Consider the following 18,150-nt stretch of genomic DNA (forward strand, 5'->3'; position numbering starts at 1 on the left):
AAATTGCTGAAGGAATTAAAAGAGATAGTGCTTAGAGAGATAAAATATGTCAAAAATGAAATTGAAGCTATAAAGAAGAGCCAAGTAGAATGGGTAAACTCATTGACAGAGATGAGGAATGATCTAATAGCTGTGCAAAGCCGACTAGTTAATGCAGAGGAACGAATTAGTGATCTAGAAGACAGGGCAATAGAAAGCACCCATTCAGAAGAACTACAAGATAAGCAAATAAAAAATAATGATAATAGCATAAGGGACCTATGGGATAATATAAAGCGTCCCAATCTTTGCATAATAGGGGTCCCAGAAGGGGAAGAAGGATCAAAGGGGATTGAAAAGGTTTTTGAAGAAATCATGACTGAAAACTTCCCAAACTTAAAGAAGGAATCAGATACCCAAGTACAGGAAGCTCAGAGGGTCCCAAACAGGAAGAACCCAAATAGACCCACACCAAGACATATAATCAAGATGGCCAGAGTCAAGGATAAAGAAATGATTCTAAAAGCAGCAAGAGAAAAGCAAAGAGTAAGTTACAAGGGGACCCCCATAAGGCTCTCAGCTGATTTCTCTACACAAACACTACAGGCCAGAAGGGAGTGGCAAGATATATTCAAAGCCCTGAATGAAAAAAAGATGCAGCCTAGGATACTTTATCCAGCAAGGCTATCCTTTAGGATAGAAGGAGAAATAAAGAATTTCACAGACAAAAAAAAGCTGCAGGAGTTTAGCAACACTAAACCCATGTTAAAAGAAATATTGAAAGGGCTATTCTAAATAGAAAAACAGCAGGATGCTACAGAAATGAGAAACTCACAACTGGAAAGGTGATAACTCATGAATTACAAATAAAGAAAACATGAAATTATAAAAGAAGACATACAAATCACTGAGAGTGGGAGAGGCAGGGAAATATAGAATATTTTCTTCTTTCTTTTTAAAATTTTTTTAACAGTAGGATGGGTTTGAGATCATGTTACTATCAGTTTAATAAAAACAGTTATAATAATGGGTTAATAGATTTACAAAAAAGGGTAACCACAAGTCAAAAATTCACAAGGGAGTCACAAAAATTAAATAAAATCCATGATAATACAAAGGAAATTATCAAACCACAAAAGGAAGAAGAAAGGAACAAAGAGGATATACCAATTCAACTGCAAAGATAAGTTCAAAATGGCAATAAACACACATCTATCATTAATTACTGTAAATGTTAATGGACTAAATGCTCCAGTCAAAAGACATAGAGTGGCAGACTGGATAATAAAGCAAGAACCTTCAATATGCTGCATACAAGAGACCCACTTTAGGGAGAAGGACACATATAGATTGAGAGTGAAAGGATGGAAAAGGATATTCCATGCAAATGGAAAAGCCAAAAAAGCAGCTGTTGCAGTACTGATTTCAGACAAAATAGACTTTAAAACAAAGGCCATAAAGAAAGATAAAGAAGGACATTTGATAATGATTAAAGGAGTGATACAAGATGAGGACATTACACTAGTTAATATATATGCACCCAATATAGGAGCACCTAAGTACATACAAGAATTACTAACAGAGATAAAGGGCGATATTGATGGGAATACAATCATAGTTGGTGATTTTAACACTGCATTAACATCACTAGACAGATCTTCCAGACAGAAAATAAACAAGGCAACAGAGAAATTAAATAATACAATAGAAAAACTAGATTTGGTGGATATTTTCAGAGCATTACGCCCCCCAAAACATAGGATATACATTCTTTTCAAGTGCACATGGAACATTTTCCAGGATCGATCATGTACTTGGGCACAAAAGAAATGTCAACAATTTTAAGAAGATAGAAATTATCTCAAGCATCTTTACTGACCACAATGCCATGAAACTGGAAATCCACAACAGAGAAACAAAGGAGAAAAAAAGGAAAGCATGGAGATTAAACAATATGTTATTGAAAAAACAATGGATCAGTGAGGAAATCAAAGCTGAAATTAAAAAATACCTTGAGACAAATGATCATGAAAGCACAACCACTCAAAACCTATGGGACACAGCAAAGGCAGTGCTAAGAGGGAAGTTTATAGCGATACAGGCCTTCCTCAAAAAAGAAGAACAATCTCAAATAAACAAGTTAACCCACCACCTGAATGAATTAGAAAAAGAAGAACAAAAAGCCCCAAAAAGCAGCAGAAGGAAGGAAATAATAAAGTTCAGAGAGGAATTAAATACAATAGAGATTAACAAGACCATAGAAAAAAATCAACCGAACCAAGAGCTGGTTTTTTGAAAAAGTAAATAAAATCGACAAACCTCTGGCCAAACTCACAAAGAAGAAAAAAGAGAGCACAAATTAGCAAAATAAGAAAGGAAAATGGAGGAATTACAACAAACAAAATAGAAATACAGAATGTCATACGAGAATATTATGAAAAACTATATGGAACCAAACTGGATAACCTAGAGGAGATGGACAAGTTTCTGGAAACATACTGTCCACCAAAACTGAATCAAGAAGAAACTGAACACTTGAACAATCCGATCACTAGAAAGGAAATAGAAATAGCAATTAAAAACCTCCCTACAAATAAAAGTCCAGGACCGGATGGCTTCACCGGGGAATTCTACCAAACATACAAAGAAGAACTCATACCAGTCCTTCTCAAACTCTTCCAGACAATTGAAAAGGAAGGAATACTCCCAAACTCATTCTATGAAGCCACCATCACCCTGATACCAAAACCAGGCAAAGACACTACAAAAAAAGAGAATTATAGGCCAATATCACTGATGAACATAGACGCCAAAATCCTCACCAAAATTTTAACAAATACAATCCAACAACACATAAAAAAGATTATACATCATGACCAAGTGGGGTTCATCCCAGGGACACAAGGCTGGTTCAACATACGCAAATCAAATCAATGTAATACATCACATCAACAAGAGAAAGGCCAAAAACCACATGATCATCTCAATCGATGCAGAAAAAGCATTTGATAAAATTCAACATCCATTTATGATAAAAACTCTCCCCAAAGTGGGTATAGAGGGAACATATCTCAACATAATAAAAGCTATATATGACAAACCTACAGCCAGCATAGTACTCAACGGTGAAAAACTCAAAAGCTTCCCACTAAAATCTGGGACAAGACAAGGATGCCCACTATCACCCCTCCTATTCAACATAGTCCTGGAAGTCCTAGCCACAGCAGTCATGCAAGAGAAAGAAATAAAAGGGATCCAAATTGGAAAAGAAGAGGTAAAAGTGTCATTATATGCTGACGACATGTTACTATATATAGAAAACCCTAAAAGGTCCACACAAAAGCTACTAGAGCTGATTGAAGAATTCAGCAAGGTAGCAGGTTACAAAATTAACGTTCAAAAATCAGTTGCATTTCTTTAAACTAACGATAAATCAACAGAAAAAGAAAGTAAAGAAACAATCCCCTTTAAAATAGCACCCAAAGTAATAAAATATCTGGGAATAAATCTAACCAAGGAGGCGAAAGAATTATACACAGAAAACTATAAACCATTGATGAAGGAAATTAAAGAAGACTTTAAAAAATGGAAAGATATTCCATGCTCTTGGATTGGAAGAATCAATATTGTTAAAATGGTCACACTGCCCAAGGCAATCTACAGATTTAATGCAATCCCTATCCAATTACCCAGGACATATTTCACAGAACTAGAACAAATCATAATAAAATTTATATGGAACCATCAAAGACCTAGAATTGCTAAAGCATTACTGAAGAGAAAGAAAGAGGCTGGAGGAATAACTCTCCCAGACTTCAGACAATACTATAGAGATACAGTCATCAAGACAGCATGGTATTGGTACCAAAACAGACATATAGACCAATGGAACAGAATAGAGAGCCCAGAAATGAACCCACAAACTTTTGGTCAACTCATCTTCGACAAAGGAGGCAAGAAGATACAATGGAATAAAGACAGTCTCTTCAGCAAATGGTGTTGGGAAATCTGGACAGCAGCATGTAAAACAATGAAGCTAGAACACACCCTTACACCATATACAAAAATCAACTCAAAATGGATTAAAGACTTAAACATAAGACAAGATACAATAAACCTCCTAGAGGAAAACATAGGCAAAACATTATCTGACATACATTTCAAAAATTTTCTCCTAGAAGAAATAAAAGCAAGAATAAACAAATGGGACCTAATGAAACTTACAAGCTTCTGCACAGCAAAGGAAACCAGAAGTAAAAGAAGAAGAAAACCTACGGAATGGGAGAAAATTTTTGCAAGTGAAACCGACAAAGGCTTGATCTCCAGAATATATAAGCAGCTCATACAACTCAATAAGAAAAAAATAAACAACCCAATCCAAAAATGGGCAGAAGACCTAAACAAGCAATTCTCCAAGGAAGACATACAAATGATCAAAACGCACATGAAAAAATGCTCAATATCACTAATTAATCAGAGAAATGCAAATCAAAACTACAATGAAGTATCACCTCACACCAGTCAGAATGGCCGTCATTCAAAAATCCACAAATGACAAATGCTAGAGAGGCTGTGGAGAAAGGGGAACCCTCCTACACTGCTGGTGGGAATGCAGTTTGGTGCAGCCACTATGGAAAACAGTGTGGAGATTCCTCAAAAGACTAGGAATAGACTTACCATATGACCCAGGAATCCCACTCCTGGGCTTGTATCCAGAAGGAAATCTACTTCAGGATGACACCTGCACCCCAATGTTCATAGCAGCACTATTTACAACAGCCAAAACATGGAAACAGCCTAAATGTCCATCAACAGGTGACTGGATAAAGAAGAGGTGGTATATTTATACAATGGAATACTACTCAGCCATAAAAACCGACAACATAACGCCATTTGCAGCAACATGGATGCTCCTGGAGAATGTCATTCTAAGTAAGTAAGCCAGAAGGAGAAAGAAAAATACCATATGAGATCGCTCATATGTGGAATCTAAAAAACAAAAACAAAAACAAAAACAAAAACAAACCAACAAAAAAAACCGTAAATACAGGACAGAAATAGACTCACAGACATAGAATATAGACTTGTGGTTGCCAGGGGGACAGAGGGTGGGAAGGGATAGACTGGGATTTCAAAATTTTAGAATAGATAAACAAGATTATACTGCATAGCACAGGGAATCACAGAGAAAAAAATGTGATGAGTGTGTATATGTCCATGTATGACTGAAAAATTGTGCTGAACACTAGAATTTGACACAACATTGTAAAATCATTATAAATCAATAAAAAATGTTTAAAAAAAAAGACAAAGAAAATATTCCAGCCAATAAGATGAGCCTGTTTCTTTAAAAACCAAAGTTTTATAGTAAAGTACTGCATTGTTTGGTATTTAATCTCACAGAATACAAATTATAGATTTGAATATTATGCAGATAAGCCATACCATCTATTCTTGTTCATATATATATAGTGTACGCAACAACTATGCAAAATACATACCGATTTTGTTCTTATCAACATTATAATGGGCTGCTACTTTTTATAAATTACTAAAGTGATGGGTGATGATTTGAAACCTTAAAACCAGGCAGAACACTCAAGCAGTATCTGAACTGAACTGACCAAACTGCTGGGACACCCTTGCAACACTCCCACTAATGCACAAATGGCCATAGCTGTGGACTGTGGTGCTGTGTAGGCGGTAGCCCTTGATGAAGCAGGATGAGCTACTGAAGGCATAAACCCTACGACTATTACAGCTGCAAAGCCACATAAACCAGGAGATTCCGTATGGCTGACCCTTTGCTGCCTGTTACCTTTGAGGGAACTCCTAATTTCTGAAGACAGCACGGAGACTGAGGAGCTTCTCAAGAAGGTATGCTTAGCAGTGGAATCACTCTGAGGCTTCCTCCAGGGGTGCATCTACCCCCCTAATTCAGGAGTGCTGGAGCCTCAAGGCACAATGGAATCTGTTCCTCAAAATGTAGGTCCTGGAATTTCTCTGAAGAGAATTCCTCCTCCCACCCAGAGAGGAAGCTCCCCCAGAGCTCTGCTCTGAAGTCACACTCCTCCACACTCTAGAAAATGACCCCTACACCTAGTGTTTTGTTTCCACAGCCTTTTCTGAGCTCAGCAAATATGCAGGACAGCGCTGTTATGGCCCTGACTGTTGACCTCTGCCAGTATTTTCGCTTACTTCCTAAAATAATTATATCACAGGTTATGAACCAAAGGTCTGTGGGCTGAATCCAGCCTACCAATATGCTTGGTTTGGCCTTGGCACGTTAAAAAAGAAAGTTGAGCCATACTTTAAAATAGGAAGACTTCACATAAAAATTTGGATATCTAGCTTTTCTCTGAAAAATCAGAAGATGAAGCAACAACCAACAACAATTAGCTGAAGCCGAACCTTCACTTCCTGGTTTAGAAAGGACCCATGCTCTCCAGCTTGCCTAGTCCCTACACTCCCTAGAATGTCCCAGACACTGAGGCCTGGTCTTGCTTCATTCATTGACATATTTGCTGGGTCTGTGATACCTGACATGTGTTCAACATAAAGGTTTACAGATAGTACAGTACTCATTAGTCTAGTCTAGTATCTCAACAGTATGCTACTGATGTGGCAATCTGGAGCACAGTAATTCTTCACCATGCAAGCCTGTTCTGTGTGTCACAAGGTGTTTAGCATCCTGGCCGCACCTGTAAAATCCCAGCAGCATCCCCAAATGGCCTGTAGAGAGGCAACAGTATCTCAGGCTGACATCCACTACTAGCGTGTCAAGTTTGGTGAGGTGAGCATTTCCCAGGTTTGAAGAAAAGTTAGTCTTGTCCTTAGAGAAATTTTAAGATTAAAAAATAAAGGAATCATTCACTTTTCTCATTGGCCTGGCCCAAGTAGTAACTGTTAAACATAAACATGTATACTAGCATAAACCTTTGGAACTTTCATTCATTTTCTTGCTGTTTTGGAGGGTTTTAGATCATATTTATTGAGCCATATCTATGTACTCAGTGCTTTATTTCATTTAATCCCCATTATCATCCCATGGGAGAGGTAATAATCACATTCTTACAAATGAGGAAATGTAAGGCTCATAGAGGGCAAATAGTTTGCCTGTGCTCACAAAGTCAACAAAAAGCAAAGCTAGGATACAAACCTGAAGTCTATGTTTTAATCATTATTCTCCTATATTGTTGGCTACATGGTAAGATTCTGATGTCATAACTCTTAAAGACATTGTACAGTTTAAAGCAAAACTAGCTTTTAAAACAGAAGAGTTTTTGTACCAGACTGTGAATCCTTCAAGGCAAACAGTAACAAGAAGGGGCTGATATTGGATTGTAACAAATGATCTTTTACTGGAGGGGTAAGAGTTCCAATTTCAGGATTTTCATGCATATATGTAAAGATGCTACCAAAAAGGGATAGGAATATGATAGTTATTCTTCCCTCTAAATGAGCCTTCCAAATAATTTCTAAAACTATCATCTACAGGATTTTCATTACAGTGGAAACCATTTTGAAATAGTCACATAATCAATGCATCTACCTCATATTCTGTTATATTCTCAAAAGAGATAGACTATGGACTAAAATAATATTCATATTAAAAGACTCATCAACTTGAAAATCAAATATAACCCCCAGAAACAAACAGAAGTATATTCAGATTAAATTTCAGCTTAACACCCCTCCCTACAACTGAACATCTGTTTGCCAGCTGCCACCTATACAGGATATACCATACGTGCCACTCCCTGCCTTCCCCAACCAACCTCCCCAACAAAAAGGTACTTGGGATCTCCTCCCAATTCTGAAGTGGGCAACAAAGAGGAAGGATATTAAAAAATAAACAAAGCTTTATGACCTTAAACAGAGGAATCTGAAAAAAGAAACTTGATTCTTATTTATTAGAAATATTTTGTTCAATAAGAATACTGAGTTGATGGTTGGGGAAAAATGGTATCTAAGAGAAATCAAAGGTTTCCTATAGAAAGGGACTTTAAAAATTTCTCAAGAACATTCTGAGAAAGGCAAAATGACAGACAGTAAAAAGATCCATGATTGCCAGGGGTTTACGGGGAGGAAGGGAGGATTCATAGGTGAAGTATAGGAGAATTTCAGGGCAGTGATTCTGTATGATACTTAAAGACATTATGCACTTGCCAAAACCCATATAACTTTATAACACAAAGAGTGAACCTTAAAGTATCCAAGCTTAAAAAAACCTTTTAGAAAGTCAGAGGATCCCAGGAAACCATATGGAAACCATATGACAGAATTTAGCTGTATTACAAATGTATGAAACAATATCACTGCAGGGGATGGTGGGATGAAGATGCTGATCTAAATAACTTTGGAAACGAGTGGAGTTTATAAGACTAAAAGCAAAAGAAACTGTACATAAACACTGTACTCTAGTTGATAAAGCTGCTTCCCATAAGGGTACAGGTTAACAATTCTGATATTGTTATCCATGGGGGTATGAGGTTAACAAAACTGATATATATCTATACACATAAACTGGGATTAACCAATTAGGTAAATGGATGGTGAATGGTGGGAGCCAGATTTCTCACTGTTGGAGTGGGAGATTACAGTCAAGCAGGGGAAGAAGGCTAGAATGACCTATGTGGTAATGGATTAGAGTTGGAGGCTTCAGTATGAACTCATGTTTACCCTAATATTGATACACATAGATATATAGAAATGGATGCATACAAATAAAGAGCTCCCAATGGCCAAACCAGAAAAAAAATCCGAGCAACAAAACAAATAAGGTAGTACTGAATTATGACCCAAAATATAAAATAAATATCCATCAGCCCATACTAATATAAAGAAATGACTGAATAAATAAATAAACGGGGGAGAAGAGACATCTCCCATGCAGGATTCCCAATAATTTATGTAGAACACCCTCAAGGAGATGGAGCAAAACTTTCCTCTCCCTATATGTGGACTATACTTTGACTTATTTCCAAACAACACAGTATGGAGAGGAGTTTTTAATCCAAAAAAAGAGTAAATTTACAGTGGAGAAACTTGACAAACATCTTCTCAGTCAGTTGACCATAGTCAACATTAACAGTGATAAATCATGATAACACGTACTCTTGACATGAGGTGATGAGAATGTGAGAATGGCACTTTACCACTGTGGTCTTCCTCCTCAAAATCCATAACCCCAGGCTAATCATGAGAAAAACATCAGACAAATCCCACCTGAGGGACGTTCTACAAAATACCTGATCAGTTCTCCTCAAAATTGACAAGGTCATCAAAACAAGGAAAGTCTGAGAAACTGTCGCAGCCAAGAGGAGCCTAAGGAGACACGACAATAACTGTAGTATGGTATCCTGGTGGGATCCTGAAACAGAAAAAACACATTAGGTAAAACTGGTTAATTAATTGTAACAAATGCACCATATTTATGTAAGCTGTTAATAATAAAGAAAACTGGGCACAGAATACAGGGGAACTATCTGGACTATCTTCTCAATTTTTCTGAAAAATTAAAACAGTTCTAAAAACTAAAGTCAACTTAAAAATTTTTTAAAAACTATCGCAAGATGATTTATGACCCTGGCATAGGAGTCTTATTCACTTCTCCAGCTCCAAAAGCACCTTCTTTTCAATAGACTGAAAAATCTGACAAGATGAGGAGGTAAGTTATCCTCTTACTAACTTTCCAACTCAATATGGAAAAATGACAAAAACTCATAGACTTCTGGTGCCTTAAAGTAACAGCAGGCAGGATGCTAGATCACACTTTTAGGGCAGGTGGTTCTTTTCCAAGTATCACCACTAGCAGAATCTTCTTCTTTTCCGTCAGGTCACAAATGTCTTCTACAGTAATTAAATTCAACATTATCCCACAGAAGAGAGCAGCAGTTCACATAGATAAAAAGATAGTCCATTGCCTGCTTTCTTAAGGCTTCTGTAGCACACCTGGTTGTGACTTACCATCCTGAGCCCCACCCTATTTGGAGAAAAAACGATGAAGCCCAGGCATACCAAGCACATATAAAATTTTCAATTGTGTAGCCAAAATAGTGTATAACTTTTGAAAGAAATGCTGCTATACAAACTATTTCTGTTCCAAGGAAGAACAATTTATGTATTGAATAGTACAGCCTTATTGGCTTATTTTGAAAGACGAGCATTCTGTCTCTCCATCACTGAGAAACTATTTTCATTCTTAAAAAACCTAGTAATTCAATGTTAACTTTATCACTTTAGGCAAACACTGGCTTATAACAGAACAATCATGCATACAAGTTTCTACTTAATTTCCCGACTCAAACTCATTTTACAACCACAGTAGAACTAAAATAACATAACTTTATAATATAATGTATATTTTTTAGTGCTTCACCATACTTTTTCTTATATCTTAATTTCTGAGTTACTTTATCTTAAACAGTACCCAAAAAATGAACTTCAAGTATGAGCAAGAAGTACTTACACCTATATGACTGCTGTTTTCTACCATGTGAAACAGCTTTTTCCAACCTGATATGACAATGCAAAATTCACCCCATATTCACGTTAACCTTCTCCCCATCAGCTTGAATCAGAACAGTTTTCTCCCCAGTCAATTCTTAAATAACATTATCTAAAAAGACAGACAGGACAACCTATAGGTAACATATGTCAGAGGTAGATCTTGACATTTTATTACTTAAAGAGACTCCTTAGAACAGTGTTTTTCAAATGGTGGGTTGTGACCTATTAGTAAACTATATAATACATTTACTGGATGATGACAAGTATTTAAGAAAAAAAACATAGTAGAAAATAACAGTGCTTCACACGGTATTGTAAATACTGAATCAAAATACTTGTTTGAAGTGTGTACTAGATCATGATTAAAATGTATTTCTTACTATGGAATGCTTTGAGAAATACTGACTTAGAATAGTGAGATATTCTAGGTTATATAAGAAAAATATTTACTTTCCTTTTCACTGTTATCTCAATAGACAGCAGCTTTCTAATGAATAAAGTGAAGTTATCAGAGAAACGTCTGGATATGAAAGCTGCAATAACTGTTATGAATTTTTGTGTGACTTTTTTTCTCAAATGCAGCCTCAGTGTATTTTGTGTAGCTCCCTCACATACTATTGGAGGCTCCCGCCTTCTAAAAGCTAAAGAAGAGGGGGAGGGGAGGAGGAGGGGGAGGGGGAAGGAAAGAAAGAGAAGAAAGAAAGAGAAGAAAGAGAAGAAAGAGAAGAAAGGAAGAAAGGAAGAAAGGAAGAAAGGAAGAAAAGAAAGAAAAGAAAAGAAAAGAAAAGAAAAGAAAAGAAAAGAAAAGAAAAGAAAAGAAAAGATAAGATCAGTGTCCTTAACCCAGAAATTCAAGATCACAAACTGTGGGAATTTTCTACTGGAAGGGTTTAAAAGATTAACAAAAATGCCATTTATAATCATTCATTTTAAAATGTCTAACCTTTAATACTCCTGAGTCCATTGTTCATTTAATAAAATCTGAGCACTTGGCTTGGAGATATAGCAAGCTCATGTCCTCAAAGAGAGAGTAACCCACTGAGAGTTATAACAGACTTAACATGTAAGTCTTATAAGTTGTCAGAAAAAAGAAATATTTAAGTAGGACCAAAAAAAACGGGGAAAGCTTCACGGAAGAGATGACATTTAAGCTGGGTTGCAAAGAACTGGATTTTTTAAAACAAGAACAATAGAATTATAAAGTTGGGAGGAACTCTGCACATAATCTAATGTAATGGTTCTTAACTGGGTGATTTTGCCCCACAAGGCACATGTGGCAATGACTAGAGACATTTTTGGTTGTCATAATGGGGAGAGGTGCTACTGACAATTGGATGACAGAGGTAAGGGATACTGCTAAGTATCCTACAGTGCACAGGACAGCCCCTGACAGCAAAGAATCATCCAGACCAAAACATCAATAGTGCCAAGGCTAAGAAACCTTGAATCCAACCTCAGTACAATCTCCTTGTTTTATACAAGAAGAAACTGAAGGCTAGAGAGATTTAAAAACTTGCTAGAAAGCCAAGACTATAAAACAGGCCTCATAACATCTCGTCTAGTATTTAATTCACAACACACACCCACATATGTTATTACACTAAGAAACAGATGTTAACAAGAATGGGAACATTACTATAAGGTGGAAAGATAAGCTATCTAGAAATCAAAGCTGAGACTGCTATACAGTCTTTCCTGATCAGATCTACCAATGGAATTATGCTCCAATACCATGAAAAAAATTATACCCTTATTTGTTTATAATACTAGACATATCACCAGTACAACTCATTTATTGAACATGTATCTGAAACTAAGAAAATATTTTATTACGATAAAAACTAGGAAGTTGGAAAATCAACATATGCATGCACACTCAGTTACTCCTTGGGGCAGGTCTTTCAAACTCCACCAACTCCAACCACTGTGTCTGGGACCTGATTTTATTCAAAATCAGCTGCGAAGTCACCCTTTCATTTGCTGGTGAGGTTTCTAATAGTAAATGAATTATACAAAGAATTTACTTGGAGTCCTGATTTAGGGCCTAAATTTAAACATATGAAACAACCTGGACATCTATCTTTTATTTTTTTCATCCTTGCTCTTAAATGCACAAAAGGGACAGGGGTGAGAGGGTGGGGTAAACAACATGTTAAATAGCAATACAGATTTGTTTTCAAGAAAATGTTTCACTTTTTGCAAGAATACACAGACACACAGCTAAACACTCCTTACCTCCAGTGTTTCAACTGGTGAAACTTCAACTAATACTTTGTCCAGTTTGATACGCAATAATTCACAGTAAAAAAAAAACTTGAAGAGAACGCTGAAGACACTGTCCTAAATAAATGAAAGACCAAAGAGGTAAGATTCAAACTGTGAAATGTTTAAGGAAGACCATGTGAGCAAGTCACAGTGTATAAATAAAAGATCATGAAAAAGAAAACAGCCATTTGCACACCTTTACTACCAGAAATGACTGCTTGAACTTCCCTGTACCTTTTCCCAGTAAGTCACCTCTAGTGCCTAAGGCAGAGCTAGCCAACAGCAGAGGGGATTGCCAAAGTTTCTCTGAGGATTTGGCTTCAGAGAAAGCTAGTATAAAAACCTTAGCTGCATCCCTGGCAAAACATCAGGGGTCCTTACAGCTCCCCGTGATATACTAGTCATTACATTTTAATGGGTTTGACTACAAAACTGTGCTAAGGCCCCTTAAGGGCCACAGGTCTATAAATTTAAATGACTCTATGCTGACTCTCATTTATTCTCTGGTAAAGTACAAGAATGTTTAAATTTCCACACTCCAAGTACACATCACATTCTCAGTGCAAGGCCCAACAGTGAAGGGAGTATGTTTTTTTCCTTTTTCCCCCCAACTCCCCGCAGCTACACCTTCTCAAGAGAATCAGAACTGCTCACTCAGGATTGGGAGGCACTCCCCATAACCCTACCCACAAAATCACTAATATACCATTCAACAATAACTTTAACTTCATCAAGAAGGAAGAAAAGTACATTATAAGACTTCATGAAATAAAATAGTTTCAGCTAAAAAAAAAAAAGCAGTCTTCTGTTCCCCAATAGAGGATATTAACAACTCATGAATTGACTAGATACTACAGGTTAATCAACTGGCTTTATTTAGTGAATGAGGAAAAAGTTCTTCCAGAGAGAAAATTTTCAGCTAGTAATAGCAGAAGTGACTAAATTATATCATAATTTTGCAACTTTTATTTAAATAATCCATGAAATGGCAATTAATGAATGGTAAAAGCATTAGGTGAAAAGTGGGGCTTCATGATGGGATTAGGCTATCACCACCTGAACCCTCTCATGAATCAAACTGACTACAAAAAAAGAATTTTTTAGACAACTGGAGAAACTTGAACATGGACTAAGTATTATATATGCAATTATGGAACCATTATCAGGTATGTTGTATATGACAACACGTGCTTATCTAAGAAAATGTGTTGTTTTAGATACATGTTATTTAGGGATGAAGTAAGTCTTCACAGTGAAACGAGTATGGTGAAATGTTGATGACTGCAGCAAAGAGGTTCACTGAACTTTTTGTGTTTTGTATTTATTTTGTCTGTGTTATTGTGTTGTTTATTTGGAAATGTACACAAATAAAAAAGTTAAAAATGAAAAAATCAGAGTCACTACATTTCTCCTTTAAGGAGAAAAAAACCAATATATTCAAAATAATACTTAAAAGCTGGTGATTTTCATTATTTTGTACAGAGCCCACAGAAAAAGCTGAAGATGTAAAACTACTAAGAGGGTTCTTAAGGTAGTCCAGAGATAAAACCCTTAAGAGCCAAAACCATTATATTTAAACATCAATTAATATTAATTTAAAACATACACACACTAGTTCTCAAGATAAAATGGAGTATTACTAAATTTGAGGCAGCAGCATACTCATACACTTAAACATGTAGTAACTGAACACCATGTAACTAAATACGCTCCAAGGAAACAAGGGCATTTGACATTCACAGTCCTAATGTAAGATGACTGTTTAAGGTTATCATTACAAGGATGTTGAAGAGATGTGAGCACCATTCAGAAGCAGAAGCACCACCAAACATACAAGAGCAGTGACTCTACTGCTGGGAAAGGGGTCTAAGGCATAAAAGCTTTTTGCTCTCCCTAAGATTCAACGGATCAGAGCAAACAAGATTTTGGCTGGGATCTTACCAAGAGAGATTAGAGAAGCAAGAAAGGAAGGCTTACGGAAGATACCCAGTTAAGGGAGTAAGAGAGTTTGAGTTTAACCATGAAGAGTAACAAGAAAAATATCAAATGCACTGGAAAGAAAAGAGGCATCTTTTTCAGAATTAGAGAAACTGAGGCATGTCGAAAGAGAGGGAAAGGGATTAACTGTACATGTGAGGTGAGAAAGAATTAGTGACAAAGCAAGCTCTCCAACAGGGCAGAGGAGTTGGCAAACTCCAAAGCTGGTGTGACCACGTTCTAGAAATGGGGTGGGGTGAGGGGCAGTGAGGATGGGATATGAAGGAGTCATTTCCCAATCGTCTCAATCTTTAGGATATGAGTCATGAGGTCATTATATTATATGATGTACAGAAAGAAGAAAACATAACATGACAAGACTGGGAAGTCAGTGAGTGTCTGTCTACAGACAAGCGTTAACAGGCCACAACAGCTGACATAAAACACTGTAACAGTCATAGACAAACATATACCATTCGCCAGGTGTGGGGCCAAAGACAAGTTTCTTAACGTCTCTTAGGCCTGTTTCCAACTCCTTTGCTTAATACCACATCTCACAAGGCTGTTGTGAGATTTAATTTACATAGAAGGAAAATGTTTGTAATTTGTAAAGCACCATATTCACTCAAGAGGTTGTTCTGGAGCTCTCACATGGCAGCAAATAGGAATCCCAGCAGAATAGCCTCTTTTTTTTTCTATTTCATAAGGACAGATATATATTATATCTACAAATAGGTACATAAGACAGAAGTCATGATGGTTATAGTATAACTAGGAAACCATTCTTTTCTATGAGAGAAAAAGAAACTTACTTGATATTGTACATCCCAATTTCAAAAGCAATTAAGAGGGATTTCATGTTCTCAGAGTCATTCCAGAGACTATTTTTAGATGAAACTTAAATACAATAAATCTGTCAATTGTCAAGGGCTAGAAACTGCCCAAGGCTAAAGAAACTAAAATCCTGCTGAGTATTCAGGTAACTATTTATAATTACACACATACAAACAGAAAGTAACCTTATACTAAATATGTACAAAATTATCCAAGTGAGTACAGCTATATAAAACAAAACTTAAAGAGAACTAAGTGCTGAGTCTGAAGTCCTGGAAAACATGACAAAATCATGTTCTACTATAAAGAGCCAGCAGGAGGACCTCTCTTGGTTATGGCACATTAGGTAATCTGACCCAACCTTCCCACTAAAAAGAAGTAATAGAGCTAGACAAAATATAAGAAACGACTTCCTTAAAGATCAAAGAGCCAACAAGATAGTGCTTTCACATCCACTAAAAGACCGGAATTCAGAGAGGTGAGCCCAGCAACACAGAAGAAACTAGAAGTTAAACTGTATTTGACACCTAGCTAGGCCCAGAGGGGCGAAAGGAAAATCCTATTTCCCATCTTCAGATTAGGAACCTGAAAGGCTGCACCTCAGAAATATGAATGAGCCAGAAAGTAAACAGTCCATACACTGAATGCAATTTGGCCTTGAGTCATCGGGTTGGCCCAGAAAAATCTTGAAAGCTGAGATTAGTCTAGGTAATCCTAGATTCCCTCAAGAAGATACCACCCAATGAAAAAAATCCTTCCTGGAAGATATCATCCCCGTCTCAAATAATTTCTCAAGTTATTTTTTCAACTCCAACACCCAGCATATAATTAAAGACAACCACACACATGGGAAGACAAGAGAAGATCGAAAGCCATACAAACAAACAATAAAAAGAGACTCTCAGAGACTTTAAATACTGGAATTATCAAACAGATTTTAAATTATGCTTACTATGTTCAAGGAGATGGAAACCAAACTTAAGAATCTTGGCAATAAACTAGAAACCATAAAAAGGTGATATACCAGATTTTTAAAAGAAGCAAAGAGTAATTCTGTTACTGAAATTATAAAAACTGAAATAACTCAATGAACAGCTTTAAAAGCCAATGGACACAGTTTAGACAGTGAATCAGAGACAGGTCAAGGGGAAAAAAGCCCAGAATGAACAGAAGGTAAGAAACATGAGAATACAGTAAGAAGGTCTAACATCCAACATACTTAATTGGAATTCCGGAAGGAAAACAGAGACTGTATGGGGCAGAAGCAATATCTGAATGGTTGAAAATTTCCAAAAATGATCAAAGATGTCAAGCCACAAATTCAAGAACTTTCATGAATTCCTAGCTAAAAATCAACAAAGAAAAACTTAAAAGCATTCTGAGGAAAAAGATTACTTTCAAAGAACAGTTACACAGATATCTTAATTCTCAACAACAAAAGTGAAAGCTAAAAACTTATGTAATGAATTCCTAAGAAGCAGAAAGAAAAACAACTGCCAACTTAGTATTCCACTGCAGAAAAAATATCCATCAAGAATGAAAGTGAAATTTATTCTCAAATAAAAGCAGAGTTCACATCGAGCAGAACCTCACTAAAAAATGATAAAGAAAACTGACCTAAAATGGAAGGTCACAGATGCAGAAATGAATAAAGAACCATGAAAGCTTAAGTAAGCATGTGAAAAATCTAAAACACTGATTGTATAAAATGTCTTGTGGGATTTAAAACATGTACAGAAATTTATCTCCAAACTCATCAAGTTACATACATTAAATATGTACAGCTTTTTGTAGAAAAACATACATACAGGATATTAACTTACACAACAAGAGCATGTATGCCTGGAGATGGGTGAATGGAACACAAGTGTTTTAATGTTCTTGTTTCAACCCCAAGGAAGATAAAATTATCAATTAACATGAGAATTTGATTAAGTAAAGTATGCATGCTGTAAGTGCTAGGGTAATCATGAAAATAATTGAAATGAATATGTGATATCTGAACCAATAAAGTAAAGCTGATATAAAAAATAATCAAATGAAAGGAAGAGAAAAAGGAATACAGAACAGGTGGGACAAAAATGTGATGCTTATGTAATCTCAAAATGTCAGTAATTACATTAAATATAAATGAATTAAATGTTCCAAAACAGAGAAAGATTATCAGACTGGATTAAAAATTTACACACATGGGTGGAGTTATGATCAAGATGGTGGAGTGGTAGGACCTCGAATTTGCCTCTCCTTGCGACTACAACGAAACCACAAATGAATGCTAAACAACCACTGAAAAAAGACTGGAACCTAGCAAAAAAGATCTTCTGCAACTGGAAACATAAAGAGAGAACCACAGCAGGATGGTAGGAGGGGCGTGCTCGTGATATAATTGGGCCCCATACCCCCTGGGTGGATGACCCACAAGCTGAAGATTTGTTAAGTCACAGAGGCCCTCCCACAGGAGTGAGAGCTCTAAGCCCCATGTCAGGCTTCCCAGGTTGGGTCCGGGCACTGGGAAGAGAAGGGGACTCCAGGACATCTGGTTTTGAAGGCCACAGGGGCTTCGCTCTGGGAGCCTCACGGGAC

General features: G+C 36.6%; 1 protein-coding gene across 3 annotated transcripts in view; it reads right to left on the reverse strand.

Annotated features, from left to right (window-relative positions):
- TAB3 (TGF-beta activated kinase 1 (MAP3K7) binding protein 3) overlaps positions 1 to 18,150 on the reverse strand; it is an 84,209-nt gene that overhangs the window by 48,126 nt on the left and 17,933 nt on the right. For all 3 annotated transcript variants that reach the window (XM_072956763.1, XM_072956762.1, XM_072956761.1), the window contains exon 2: positions 9,231 to 9,352. The gene's annotated coding sequence lies outside the window, so the exon portion shown is untranslated. The remainder of the gene's footprint in view (positions 1 to 9,230; positions 9,353 to 18,150) is intronic.

This window comes from Vicugna pacos, chromosome X (genome assembly GCF_048564905.1).
Source record: "Vicugna pacos chromosome X, VicPac4, whole genome shotgun sequence".
Lineage (NCBI taxonomy): Eukaryota > Metazoa > Chordata > Mammalia > Artiodactyla > Camelidae > Vicugna > Vicugna pacos.